The sequence below is a fragment of the Drosophila miranda genome, chromosome 2, assembly GCF_003369915.1.
Source record: "Drosophila miranda strain MSH22 chromosome 2, D.miranda_PacBio2.1, whole genome shotgun sequence".
NCBI lineage: Eukaryota > Metazoa > Arthropoda > Insecta > Diptera > Drosophilidae > Drosophila > Drosophila miranda.
The window spans coordinates 18,134,865-18,150,162 of record NC_046675.1 but is presented as its reverse complement, the minus strand read 5'-3'; the positions used below and the strand labels follow the sequence as shown (position 1 = coordinate 18,150,162).

At 41.3% G+C, this 15,298-nt stretch overlaps 1 protein-coding gene across 1 annotated transcript in view; it reads left to right on the top strand.

Annotated features, from left to right (window-relative positions):
* The first annotated feature begins 376 nt into the window (after positions 1–376).
* Positions 377–15,298, top strand: part of LOC108154443 — a 46,015-nt gene continuing 31,093 nt past the window's right edge. The window contains exon 1 of the mRNA XM_017284715.2: positions 377–690. The gene's annotated coding sequence lies outside the window, so the exon portion shown is untranslated. The remainder of the gene's footprint in view (positions 691–15,298) is intronic.

The following is a 15,298-nucleotide window of genomic DNA, read 5'->3' as shown; positions in this document are numbered from 1 at the left end:
TATGAATATGATTCTAATATTTTAAGACCGGAAATACAAAACCAAATTAGCCTTTTGTTAGAATTATAAAATCATTTCTTCTAGCCAATATATTCTTGTTCGGCCGTCGCGGCAGTTATACTCATCAAAACTCCCCATCCCACACACGCGGAGAACCTGTGCAAGGACATCAGCTGTTGGCTCTTTATTGAGCAGCTGGTCTGGCTGATAAGACACGGCCCACAGGCCGCCCACTTGCTCGCTGGAAAAGCCTCCACTGTATCTGGAAGCCCTCTCCTTCGTGGGCCGTCGGCTGTTTCTCGGGTGACAACGGTCGTTGGGCTCGTGTTTATGGCCACTGTCGCAACAGTTTGGCCAATACATCCGCACATTCCAGTTCCTGTACGACGTTGCACGTTAACGGTATCGGTATCGTATTGAAAGCGGACAGTTTCCCCGTTGGCTTGTAATACATTGGCGGCGGTCGCCCGAGCGCGTACAACAAGTGACGATTCCGAATTCCAATACGTTTTTGAAAAGTGTACTGCAACGAATTGTGGATCTCTAAAAGCGCCATTCGCAGTTTAAAAAGATAATCTGGATAGAATATTCAAATTACAACAGTGGGATACGTGGCTTTTGCATAATATTAAACAAACAATTTAATATACGTAAACCATCAATGAATGCAAATAGACGAGGAAACTGAAGGTGATTGTTTGTAAACCATTAATTTTTAATTTAAATGAAAGTCTATTACCATTGTAAAGTGTACAACTGTTGGTCGGAAGTGAAGTGTCTTTATGTTCCTTAAATAGCGCAACGAAAACATTTATCCAAAAGATTGCTGGGGGCTTATTTACTGTGTAATTTTCTTATGTACGCGGAAGTGCTTTATTTTCGTTAGGTCTAATAAATAATACAAGAAAATACATCTTCCTAAAAGGTTTAAAATTATATTGTAAGAAGAACTTCTTTCTTACCAATTTTTGTATTCTTATTCTTATAGTCTTATCTAAAGTATTCCTACTTTTAAGGCACGTATCTGGCGGAACGTTTCAGTTTACAATATAGTTGTTCCCAATTTATATATTGTCCACTTTGACACCCTTATTTGAGTGTTGTATGTAGATGTCTGTCTACGAGCTAGCAGTAGGGTTTTTTACTTATTTATTGGAATCTCTGATTAGCACAATATTGTAATGGTAAATAGGAGAATGAAATTCCAAAAAGAAATATGCAACAAAAATTTATTTAAAATGATTAAAATATTATGTGCATACATATTTATTTATTTATTTATTAAATTAACAAATTATCTGTTAATAATGGAACTTAGTATATGTCCTTACTATCATTATCAAATATTTCTGTTGTGCTTTTTCCTGAGTTTACTGCTCATCTATCATTCCAATGACATATTTTCTCAAAGGCGCTGGGCACTCCTTCAAAGGAGGATGGATCCTGAAAATTGAAGAGCTGACATATAGGTACCACAGCTGGTAATGACTTTTCAGTCCACAGCTTTATGTCAGGGTACCAGTTTGTTTCATGAGCGAGTTCTTAATGACAATGTATAAACTTGAAGGATAAATTCTTGGATTCTTGGATTGCAGCTCGAACAAATCGATGTCTTCAAGATCCTCCTGGTAATATTGGTCCTGCTGAGACGATTACTATTCGTATTTGTGTGCGAGGAGTTTTATTTTTTGGGATTTGCTGTATTTGAAAGTCCATGAAATCCATGTCAACTGTGGATTTGTAGTTGTGTCGAAGCTCAGTAGGATTTTCTAGTAGTCCATTTGCTGCCAATTGTATAGGAAATGGTATATTGGATTGAAGAAAGAAATACTATCTAAGAATATATGTACATACATATATATATTAGTGCCTATGGAGTAGACGGAATGAGCCAAGGTCGTATGCTAGAGGGCCCCTCCCCTCGAACAAGTCAGATTGCATCCTTAAGTGCACAATGCCGTGCCATGTCAACGGTAAGAGCGCCTGCAATAATATTTTAAGACCATTAAAAACCTTCAAACACTAAAACCCCAAAATAACAATAATAATGGTATGGCAGCGAAAAATAGGAGAAATGCAGTAAATCCACATTTTCCCCGGACAGCGAAGCAAATTTTCCTTTTCTGTGCTGAGCTCGTTGAAAACAGTATGACGAGGGGGAGGAAGGAGGAAAAGTGGTCTGCAAATGCAATTCGAAATTTCTCTTTCATGTTCCTCATCCTGTGCTCCATCTACTCGTACTCCTACTTTCTTCCATTTTGCTTTGTTTCGCTGTGTCCGTGTTTGCAATTTGTTTTTCAATGACTTTGTAATTGAGTTAAAAGTTTTGTCCTAATTTAGTTTTTATTTTGAAATTTCAATAACAATAATGTTAGGCGCAGAACGACGGCGAAGGTGCTAGAATGCTGTCGATTGAATTGAACTGAAGCAACTATCACAAATCATTCAGAGACCCCAAATATCCCTCTACTGCCTCCAGCTAATGCCCAGTGGATTATATAGCTTAATGCGGTTCATATAACTCGTTTGCGGGTCAATAAATTAAACAATTAATGGTTCAGTGTAAGCCATCAATGGAATTGCAGCATCATCCTTCAAACCCAGATCGACGGGAATCCAATTCTCTTCCGGGTCATTTTCGAGACTTCGGAGGAGTCTCCGGCTTATCCATTACCCCCCGATAAAAACGATGGGATTGCGAGCTGGCCGGAGTGCGTGGCTGACAATTAAAAAGCTCGTAAAACGTGGAATGCCTGGTACGGTACGCTAGCCACAAAAACAAAGAGCAAACGACCATTGAACAATTTACAGGCGTAACCAAAATGCCCACCGTCATGCGGACAGTGCCCAGGCGGAGGACAAAACAGTCCGTGAAGTGAATGCGGCGTCCATCAGCGGTTCACGTCACGTTTTTTTCCTCTTGCATTCTTCGTTGTCGGTTTTGTAGTCTCCACTCCCACTCTATCCCTCTTTCTCCCTCCTTCTCTCGCTATCCCGCTTTGTCTGTCTGTCTGTTCGCTTTCGCTGGTTATTAAGGGTACAATTTTTAATTAAATTCTCGCCTGAATTAGCCCCATTTCAGTCACGTGTTAATAATAATAATCAAACGTCCGAGATGACAAACAGCAGTGACTCCTCAAGCGTAATCATCGTACACTCGATTCGATGTGCTCATGACGTAGGACACCTACACCTCCAGAACAAAACCCCTTTGTTCACCCTCGGAAAAAGCTCTGCGGCTTTGGTCTGTGCAGTGCGGAAAATCCACCATAATAAGTAAAACTTACTACGGCCAATTGATTTTTTTGTTTTGGAACTTTTCCTGTTGTTACGCGTACTGCTCTCCGTTCGTTTGTTCCAGATTTATGGCCCGGGGCCCGGGACTGATCGGGCGCAGGGCCGAAGTGATTATAATATTGCTTGACGTTTGTCGTTTGCTGGCCCGTTGTTGATTAAGGCCAGTTACAGCCGTACCCTGCAGTGGGCTTATACTCGTATCAACTGGCAACTGGACTACATATAGATATACGTATACGAGTAAATGTACCTTACGAAGCTTCGGTTATTTATATTTATTAGCAATTGAGGTAGGCGCCCACTGAGAATACTCGTAGTTTTGTTTACCGAAAATATTATGCTAATGAAATTTTCGTCAACTGGACGTTAACGAGACACGCTTAAGCCCCAGGATTAAAGAATTATTGTTTACCCGAAAATATGGTAATTATCAAAGTTTCATTCCATTCTTTATAGTTCATCTGGGTTGCTTGACTTTCGTTCCATTCCGTTTCGTTCCGTTCACTTGTAAGATAAACTATAATAATCCGATAAGATAACTTTTCTATGCATAAACTAGCGGTGTCTTTTTGTGGTTAAATTGAAAAGTGCTTAAATGTAAGCATTCGGGACAATTGGATGATGAGCCATCTCAGAAGATGCGACCTTAAGCCTTAAGATATCCGCTATTGCTTGGCTTATGAATATATAAGTATGAATCTATTTTAATACTTCAGTAGGAAGTATGCATGTCATGTCCCCATGGTTCGTATTCAAATATTTGATTGAAAGATACTCGTACTAGGAAAAAATGTGCTGCTGTTTTCTTCGCGGAATTTGTTTATATCCTTTATGCAAATATTTAAACATTAATGCGCGGAAAACAACAAGAAGAAGCCGCAGCAGCAGCAAAAGCAACAGTATAATGATTAGCTTCGAGCCGGAGGCACCCTCAACTACAGGCTCAAACGCTCTTTCAAAGTAATAGATGCCCACATCTTGGCTGCCAAGAGGAGCCCCTATCGAGGCATATGGCTGGGGAGACAGGGCGTCAATTCCCACATTACCATGTCTTCTATCACCCACATACTCGCAGGCATCGTCACCGCGTACTTGTCGCCGTGCTTAAATCAATTTACGCGCGCCTTGGCATATTTAGTGGCGTAAAACAACACAACATGCTGCATGAAGGCTTGAGGCAACGACGGAGTGGCAAGAGCGGGGGTGGGGAAGCGGGGAATGTGAAAAGTGGCGTTGACAGATTTTTCCCCTTTTCAGCTGGCTCCTCCGGCTTACAAGGGGACATGGACATGCAGCAGAAACTGTACAATTTATGAATGAAAAAAAAAAACCGAAGGAAAGCGATGCCTTACAGGTGAAGGAATCGCAAGGATAAATCTCAATGGAATGTTATACGGGTACATGTGCGGCCGCTACATCAGTTAGGGCCACAGGCTATTTTATGCGCCTATTGTCTTCATTAGGTTGCAGGAGAATATGCCCCACATAAGATTATCTTGATACCGACCATCACTTTGGTAGCCTATCCAAACTATAATGCGAATAAATGATGATTCCAAATTAGCTTATCATTATTCTGCAAGCACCGTCACCGATACGTTTCTGTTTCAATTAATGTTCCCAATAAGAATGCCAACAGTCACATATATGAACATACTTAAATGTTGTAAAAGTTTACGGAATATGGCTCCCTTGGTTCAGCCAAAGCTCACCCTGCTCACTTAGATCCGAGGAATAATTACTTTTGATTTGCCACTCGACCAGTTGCACCTATGCAAAATTCTCAGCACGTTTTCATACGTATTTTTTCTCAGAATAATTAATTTATTGGAATTTTAAGTATGTTATTAATATTTTTCCATTGGGACATTGGGCTGCAGCTTATTGCTTATATTTTAAGAATTGATAGTCCCTCGAATATAAGATGGTTCTTATTTACGATTGCGGTGGATTGGTAAAGAGCTGAAGAAAACTTCAAATTAATTGGTTCAAAGGGTACTTTATTAATTAATGTATCAAAATAAAATAGGCAGTGCAATCGATCCACGAAGCCTAGGGATTTTAGCGTCTATCAAGATTTAAATAATTTCTTACATCGAGCTCCTATGCTTTACCTGAATGCCAGGGAATCAGTTAGAATGTTGGGAAATTAAAGCTTCGGGAAGTAGACTATAAATATTATTTAGCTCAATTAAATTATGTTTGTGATAAAATTCATAAAGTAAGATTCAGCCACACGGAACATGCTGAAGGAAATCAAAAAGTTTTCGACGTTTCAAGACGTTTTGTAGTTTGCGCATAGTTAAAGGAGCTTATAAGCGCGCACATAAATTGAAATTAATTAACTAGAAAATGGAAGAAAAACAGACAAACTGAAGGCCCGATTGTTTGACGTACGAGTATATGCTGGTATGGTGGGGTGCATTGATAAGAGAACAAAATTAGAAGAGTATACAGATATTTACATACTGATCGCTTCAATTAAGTGCATGGATGCTCTTGGATTCGATTTTCTTAGGAAACGCAAGCAATGTGTATTCTCCAACCCATTGTCTTGCCCATGCCCTTTTTTCCCTATTTAATTTTTTATTGCCAATTTTTTAACCTTTTCTTTGTCATGTTATTGTTGGATGCTTAGGCCACAGCAACAATATTTAAATTCCTAGCTGGGTGAGAAAAATTGATGGGATTTAATGGCATTTGGGATGAGACAGCTCGGCATCGATGCTGGCAATGCCAAGCTCCCGATAAGCTCCCCTCTAATAAAATATCATCGTTTAATACATACATACATATGTGTGCATGGGCGGCCGTGTCAAGGGATAAACTGTTTAGTTTCGCCTTCTTCCATTCATTCTCCGGCATCATAGGCTTTGATTTATGGCCCGCATATTTTGGCGCTCATTAGATCGCCATAAAGTGTTCCCATTAGACGATATCCCAATAGATATCCAAGTGCTAAGCTAAGCCAATAAAAACCTCATTAGCGTAATGTGCAGCTTAGTAGGTTGGGATGACAATGGATTACAGAATATAATGGAATTATTTTAAAAGCATGTACAGTGTACATTGTACACATATGCTTTCCAGCTTCTTGCCATCATTGCATTTGAAGGAGACAATGGAATGTTTTTTCGCGAATTCTCCACTTAAAGCTAACCCGATGGACACATTTGATTCCATTTTAATTACAAAGGGAAAAGTTGTATCACCTCTCATTCATTTCTGGTCAAGCTTTGTAGCTCGTTATTAATACCGCACAGTTACCCCGTGTGTCGGTCCCTGATTGCACCCTGCCCATGACCGCCCCCACCGTGGGGAAATCACATGAAGAGCATTTATAACATGCATGAACATGACTTTCGAGTGCGAGCCATTTGCGGAGCTGCCAAGTTAATTAAATGACCAAGCCAGGCCGAGCAAATAACTATGCAGTTAGTTGTACAATTATATTTGCCAATAAATATTTGATTTCATTTAAAAGTGCAGTATTTCACCTCATACAGACATGGAGAGCTTTTCCAGTTCTACAACCAGTGATAGTGGCTGTGGCCTTCTGGTCTTCGATTTTTATACCCGATACTCAAAATGAGTATAGGGGTATATTAGATTTGTGGTGAAAATGGATGTGTGTAACGTCCAGAAGGAAGTGTTTCCCCATAAAGTATATATATTCTTGATCAGCATCAATAGCCGAGTCGATTGAGCCATGTCTGTCTGTCCGTCCCCATGAGCGCCTAGTGCTAAAAGACTATAAGAGCTATAGCAACGACATTTTGTATCCACACATCTGTGATATCGAACTTGCACAAGTGTATTTCAAAATTTCAAACATTCTTTGTCGCTCAATGTACGCTTCGTATACCGGGGGAAAGCCATGCTGACTACGTATCGGGTATAATAGTAGAGTTGCGGTCGCAGCAGCAACTCACAACGTTCCCCTCTTTAGATTATAGTAGTACAGACGGAAGTACAAAACTCGGTGGTGCATTGGTTTTTGCCGAATGTACATACATGTAGATAATTGAATGTCTCTTGCTACGTACCCGTAATGAGTGTTCTCCTACGGAAGTGTGAGAATGTATACGGTAAAAATGTATCTGCAGAATAGGCAGAAATACCATATGTATGGTTTTACCTCTGTAAATATTGATATTATACTCATGTTTAACAAGATTTCATGTTTGTAATAGTTTTTATTTTATAGAAGAATGAAACAAAAAGAAAGTGCCATTTGGCGACCTTTTTATCCATAATACTCTTGGAATACCTTTGCCATTATACAATTATTTTAATAGTCAAATTATAAATATACTTATTATGACAAGACTGCAAAGACACCACGATACTTGCCTAAAATGTGTTTCCAACGGATAATAGTGAAAAGAAGTGGTCCCCAGGTTCTGTTCCAATAGGAATATGCATAACTCAGAGCATCTTTCATTGAAAATTTCACTTAAGAAACGTTGCATATCGATAAATTTCATGAATTTGTGACTCTGAAAGTGCCTCTTGGGTGATGAGGGTACTTGTGTCCATTTGTGTGTGATAAGTGCACTTTACACGCATTGTGGTGAATCTACGCTTGTATTCGATTTATATGTAAATGTGTGTGTTTGTTTGTTTGACACAGCGGTGCACTTTGTTGTCACAGCTAGAAAGTAACCGAAAGTGTTGCACAACTTCCGTCTCCCTGTTTGCGTCTCACCGTTGAAGTCGACCAAATTGTAGCGCTGCATGTTGCATGTGGCTAGGATGTGCGTGTGCCAGACCGAACCGACCATTTGACTGCTTGCCATGCCGTGGCGATGCCTGCCGCACTGGCTTCGACTCATGGGTGCATGCACAATTGATTGCAATGATTGCCAGAGAGCGGACTTTGTCGTGCGAGTGCGAGTGCGAGTACGGATGTATGAGTATGAGTGGGTGTCTGCACTTGTTGTGGCCATAATTGAATTTTATGGCCGCTTATTTTTATTGCTCCCACGAACCGAGCAGCCTCAAAACGGCAGCTGCCAATTTATGACACAAATCGAAAACGACGCAAGGGTGGACTGTGCGGTGGCATGTGCTTGTCTGTCGGTTGTATGGTGGCACGGTGGCACTGTGGCACGGTGGCGTGGCCCAAGTTGAGATATAGAAATAATTGATGCACGCAAATAGGAAAATGTGTCATCAAAGTTTGCTCCGATATTCGTGTCCTGAACCGTGAACGGCGAAAGTGGGAAAGTGCGGTCAACTCTTGTATCGCCTGTTCGCTTCCTGTTTGTTCTTATTAATGTCCAATCTATTTGGAGTACATCTACTGTAAATAGGGTACGAAGTAAGTACATGTGCAGTACGTAGTAGAACGTAGAACCATACAAATTTAGCTTAGTTTATCAATTTTAATTCAGCTTTAATCCATTATACAGCTTTTTGTACTCATTACCCTTAGAATTTTAGCCAAAATGTCAAATATATATAGTATCAAATATAATATAAAGAATTCTGATAACATTAAGATCATACTCAGTAGCTATCCCTCTCCAAAATGATAATATGCATATCATTCGCGAACTATTATTTAGACGATAGATAGATACACGTTGGTTTTATCTACCGAAATATATCAAATATATCGCTATCGAAATAATAATTAAATAGAGCCCTAAAGAAATCCACAGTAAACGAATCTTTGAACACAGTAGTATGTTTCAGATTTATTTGAGTATACATAATTACAGCTGTACTCTTTTTGAAGCACTGTAGCATCAATGTAATAGAAAGAACGGATCAAATGATTCGGCTTAGGGGATTACTTAAATTTTGTAGTTGAGTGAAACAATGCCTCATGAGGTGGCAAATTCAAGCACCGAGCGAAATGAAGGTAACCTAATATTTGTGCCATTCTCCATCGAAATGAAAGAAGAGCAATCTATTGCCACTTTTACTTTACTTTAAGTAATTTGTCTTATTTTGTCTCTGGCCGAATCAATATAATAAATTATATGCTCGGATATTATTTTGCCTGGGTCTCTTCCCGTGATGTGACCTAAAAATTTTCCCTTTTGGCGCTATGCCTGCGTTGCTTGCTATGCTCTCGCTGTGGCTCCCCGGCAGGTGTGAAGCCTGCCGAACAGTAATAATGGAAGACAACATGAAAAATGGAAGCCAGATAGCAGATGTGAATGGACAGCAACAATGGGGATATGGCTGACCTAGGCTCACATCAGTGCGCTCATAAATCTCAATTTGATTTGGGTTTTCTATGCCGGGTCTCCTCTTCTGAGCTGTCGCCTTTGTCTGGCTCTGGCTCTGGCTCTGGCTCTGCCTCTGCCTCTCCCTGTTCCTGCATGTTCGACGATTTTTGTGTTTTATTCGCCATAATTTATTTGATTTTCTCCGGGTGTCTTCTTCGGCCTTGACTTTAGCTCGTCAGCAGCCTTAAATCTTAATTCATACGTTTGGGTGTGTGTCTCAACCACGCCCCACTGCGCCCAGTGTCCCAGTGTCCTTCTAATTGTTTTGCCATTGTCAATTTCCCATGTAATTGCCTAGCAATTAGGCCGTTAAATGAGCTTGCATAACTCATGTGGGCGAGGCTATGGAGGGGCGTGGCTGGGCGTTCGAGAGCTCGGCGTTCTCCTGTTGTGCAAACAATCAAAAAAGTCGATGGAAAAGCCGTTTTCACAGCCAGCCTTCTCAGAGCGATTTAAGTCGCTGCCTCTTAAAGATTGCTACTCATACATTCCGAAGAGGAGAAGTTCCGATGAGCCCGTGCCGGGCTTTGGATAATTAGTTTAGCCAGCTTACTAATTGCATCAGCGACTGCTGCTGTTGATATTTGCCCCTGTGGAAGCTTGACTCGGCACAACTCTGTCCCGCCTTGGTCCTGGCTGCTTGGCTGGCTAATGAAATTGTCAAACGAAACACACGGGTCCCATCTTTAGTTCACACTTTCACACAAAGATCCTCCGCCCTGCTCGTTCTTTGTGACACACACTGCTCTTGTGTCTGGGTCCGTCTTAATTGCCTGCCCCCACGCATAAGAATTTAATTTATAGCCCACGCTCTAAGCCACGCTGAGCTCAAGGGTCGCCAGTATCGTGCCCGACTAGAGATTTGTCTGTGCCAATCTGTGGTGTAAACTATTCGGGCAACATGGAGATACATACATACATACATGGGGGAAGCGGACGCAACATTGTCCTGGCACAGTTTTTATCCAAAGGATTTTTTGCCGTCATCGGTTCGGGCTGAGCGGAAGCAGAAAAGAAAGAGGAAACAGTAGAGAAATCAATTAAGTGTGTGTGACCATGTGGGGAAGTGGGTGGGGTGATTGCGATGGCTATGGCGATAGATAATAATGAACGATAAGTGTTAGAGTTGCCGCCTCCATCAGTCACGCCTCAACCTCAACCTCAACCCATCCTCAGCCGCAGCCCCAGTCCCAGCATCAGGCCTGACAATAAGCATCGAGAGCATTGTCTGATCCCCTTCTGCGTTGTTTTCCGTGTTGACTCTGCGCTGAGTGCATGTGTAAATTTAGCTAACATTTTAAGTGTCAACTTGCTATGACAACTAGTCGGGATGTGGATGTGGGAGAGCTCAGGCGAGATTCAGGCGAGGAGACAAGAGGAGGGAAGTGGGTGGCCCGTTCGTAGGTTTGTGTGATTAATGGAGCGCCCCAAGTAAACTACTCTGAGTGAAAATAGCAGAGAACACTGCCATTGTACGGGCAAGCAGAAGCTGGAATGCTCTAGCCCCTTGAAAATGGGGAGAAGCACTGGATAGTAGCGGGGAATCAAACGTTCGGTGTAATATGACTATCATGAGATGGAATGCATAAGGAGGCTAAACAGAATACGCTTGTTTATGAAGCGAATTACCATTAGTAATAATTAATTAATTCTAAAATGGACAGCATCCATTAATAAATACCTAATTTCAAGTCATTCAAAATAATGCTACCCAATCGTGCAATCCATCCATACTCTCATGCGTCTTTGCCAGGCGTTCCATAAGTCACCACAAAGTTACAATACCCGAATATTGACTGCATGCAAATATTTTTCAGGTTCTGCGTTCCTCCTCTACCAGCAGTAAATGCTACCACTACATACGAGTATAACTGTAACTGTGATTAATCGTTGGTTGCCTCTTGTGGCGGTCTTCCCGCAGTGGGTGCGGCTTTCTGGCTTGCTTGACGGAATGGAATTATTTTCAGGAAACCGGAAAAGTCTAGTTAACACAATATTACGCATTACATCAGCAACCAAAAGTAGACAACATGCATGCATGCTTTTTTTTGCTTCTGCCAGACAAATCGGACAGAGGAAGAGGAATATAAATTTCCCGTAAATGTGGTTTTTTCTCAGTTGTGGGTAGCCGAAGAGAACAATGTTCTTAGGAGACAATTGTAATAGTTCTTAATCAATTTGAAGCCACTACTCACATCAAATGAACCAGCTCCATACGTTATTTGATAAGCCGACCTTTATGATATATTCATTAATGTATGAAAACACAAGGAATTGGAATGGTACACAGCAAATGTCATTGTCCTGTTCACCATATCCGTGCAGAGGCTAAAATTCAACTTCAATGACCTTAAAATGTTTTGGGCCACGCTTCGCTTTGCTTTGATCGTTGCAAAAAGAAAGCATAAATATACAATAACAAAAAAAATTAAATCAAATTGCGTGCCTTGGCTGCCAGGCCAAATAAAAATGCCGAGCAACCGCACCTGCTTCAGCTGTTTCCTTTCCTGTCCTTTTCAGCTCTGCCAAGTTTTCTCTTTCCAGCATTTCCCCGGTGGCCGCTTGTCGCTGACATGTGAAAGATATTTTAAAGCAAATATTTGAGCAGCGTTTGCTGTACCTCAGATTGTGTTTTGCCCTACAGGCAGCCAGGTATCCGTTCTCAGGGGAGTGGGAGATGGAGATGGAGATCTGGCGTACGTGGCGTATGCGTGATGCGACGTTCGCGGAACGATGGGCTCTGTGGAAATGCCAGATTACGCTGCAGATAAGCAATGTGCCGAAGGATAGGCGGCGGATGAGCAATGAGCATGCGATTAGTTGCACTTATCCCCCAGGACAGTGGAAATGGCCTGTGACTGGAGTGGAGTGAAATTGAGTTGAGTGGAAATTCTGATCAGATTGGGGATTTATATTTGATTTGCAGCCACACTGAGCTGGATACAAGCACAAATACGAGTAACGGAAGCTAAACTAACGTTGGCATTTCTCAGGGAAAACTTTGATTGACTCTGGCAGACAGATTATCTGTATAAATAGTTAATGGAAATTATAAAAAAAAGGTCCAAATACATAACTAAATGTATTTACGTTCATACGTGCAGTTGATTTACTCATTTAACGCAGGATCCAATTTGGCAATTTGGCAATTCTCCAGTTTTTAGCTAAGTTAAGTTAAAAGTTAATGTTCATCAATATATATTGATGTATATATTGTTTGCGCGCAGGTGTTTGTAACAGCCAAAACTCAATAGCAATATAGTACATCAGAGAATAATAATAAGGGAGATTTCTAAGGTTCGGAAATGTTTATGTTTCAGCAAAGAACATTTTTACATATTTTCAGATTATTCTTTTTATAGGATAAGTCGAGCACCTTTGGCTGTAACTTAAAACCAACAAGAAAGAGTGCTCAGAAATATTAAATCCGTGTGGGGTTTTTTTTTGCGCTTTTCTTGTCTATAACTGTTTTGTTTACAAGCCTGAAGTACGTTTGGTAAATTATGTGTACGACCGGACACGTTAAATTTGTGTAATTTATTTATTTATTGACTTTGACGGGGCGTCAAACAGCCTAAATTGACCTACATAGTTAGCTTACGTACAGTCGTATCAATGAATAATGCTGGAAGACAAACAAAAGCCCTCTTGCCCCGCCTTGCCAGGGTTTGGGGCCCTGACGGCCTGCTGCTGCCTCACACTTTGCTACTTTTCGCAGTTTTACGACTTAATGACTCCACCGGGATTAATATGACTAATGGCGCGCTGGTTTTTATTCGATACCTGGTAGCCGGTGCCTGGCTACCTAGCCATAACTCAAGCACTGCCCTCCCCGGATAGGAATACGGCTTTTGTGCAATTCATGTCCGAACGGTCTGCACCAGGAGGGACAAATAATAATTATGGGCTCTGCGCTTGACTTTACCGGGCTCGTATTGTGCTGACATGCTATTTCAGCCTGGGACAAGCATTACAGCAATTATTCGAAAGCTTGGTACCCTAGTAAATGGTATCTTGGATTCGGAACTTTTTCAACTTAACTCAAAAATATGGTAATCATAAGGCTAAGCGAAAGGAGCTAGGTGTATTTTTTAGCGCCATTAAGAATGTAAATCAATATTTAAATTGGTTCTCATATTCCAAGCCATGTAAAATGTAAATCAACCTGATTACAAGTAAATTTAAGTAAAGCCACTAATGTTGTTTCAACACAGTTGAATCAGAAAAGTAGCTCTAGGTCGTCTGGTTAAAAATTTAGCTATTGGGGTATTGTATAGGCTTCAAGTGTTCTAGGACCTAGTAGACAAATAACATCTAAATAGCCAACGCAACGTAACATATTCCTCGCCTATATATAACAGTGGCAGTTGGAAATTTAAACACTTCAACAGCACAGACACACTCGACACGCATTCGACTTGGAATTCTGGGGAGCGGGAGCGGGAGAGGGCATGGCTGGTAGGGACTACTAGGTAGGAGTACTACTGAAGTGGCCGTTTGGCTGTCATTAGCCGGCTGCAGTAACAGTAACAGGGGGACCAACAACACCTTCGACAACGGCTCGGACAAGCAAACAAACAGTTTATCAAGCCACCGCCTGGACTTCGGTAAGGGTCAGCCCGAAGTAGGGCTCCGCTCCTCTTATCTAGTGGCATGCATCAGTCAGTCAGTCGGGAAAATTAATTAACAGCAACATTGACACTCGAACATTTGACAGAACGTGCAGACAGCTGTGCAGGCAGAGTGGGACAAGGTGGGGCAAGGTGGCGCAGGGCTACCACTCGGAAAGTCAACAAGGTGCTGTCAAGTTGAGGTCCTTTGCCAAAAGTTGCTCGAGTGCATGTTGTTTCGCCATTGTTTCTGAGATTCTTGTTATTGTGGGTTGTATTGGTCCTGCTTCAGGTTCTACAACTGGTCCTGCTTCTATTTCTGCTGGCTGTACTGCCTGGCTGACCATATCGGCTTCGAAAATAGCCCAACCAGTCGGGTCCCTCCTTCAGTTATGCTTTTGCGACTGGTGAATTGTGTTTCCTTTGTTTTGGAAATTAATTTCATTTAGTTCTGTTTTGGGGTATAATATTCAACCGATGCTTGTGTGGCTTTCCCTGCGGTTTCCTGACTTTTGTGGTCTGGTTTCGGGTTTCGGGGTTTGGCTTTGGCCTGGCACTTAAATTCTGCTGGTGCTTGTGTCTGACTCCCGAGCTCCGAGTTCCGAGTACCGGCGTGAAATATGTCTCAATTAATTATCTATGTTTGTGACATCGCATTGGGAGAATTGATTTGATTTTTGTTATTGTTCCTTATCAATATCGATTCCGATTATTCAAAGTCTGCTTCCCCAGGGCACCCGTTCCCGGTACCACACTTTCCCCCAATTCCAGTTACCGCCTCAGGACTAGGTTCTGCAAATCAAATGCAATTATGTCATCCATTCGCCTGAATGGAAACATGTGAGTCGGGCAAACCCGAGTGGATGGGGTGTTTGATAATTTATGGCCGTCACTTAATTATTATTCATATACATATGTATATTTATATGTAGTTCTGCGGCGATCTTCGTAATACACAAAAGACTTTGATGGTGTCAAACCTATTCTGGGGTATCAAAAAGCGATAACAACATATATATATATAGCGTTCAAAAAAACGATACCCAAACTTCACCAGGCCTTCTTCAGTCCTACAATATTTACCATTCAAACTTAACCTTCTATGAAAATTGCCAATTGAAATAGTTTTCTTTAATTTGTTCATTCTCT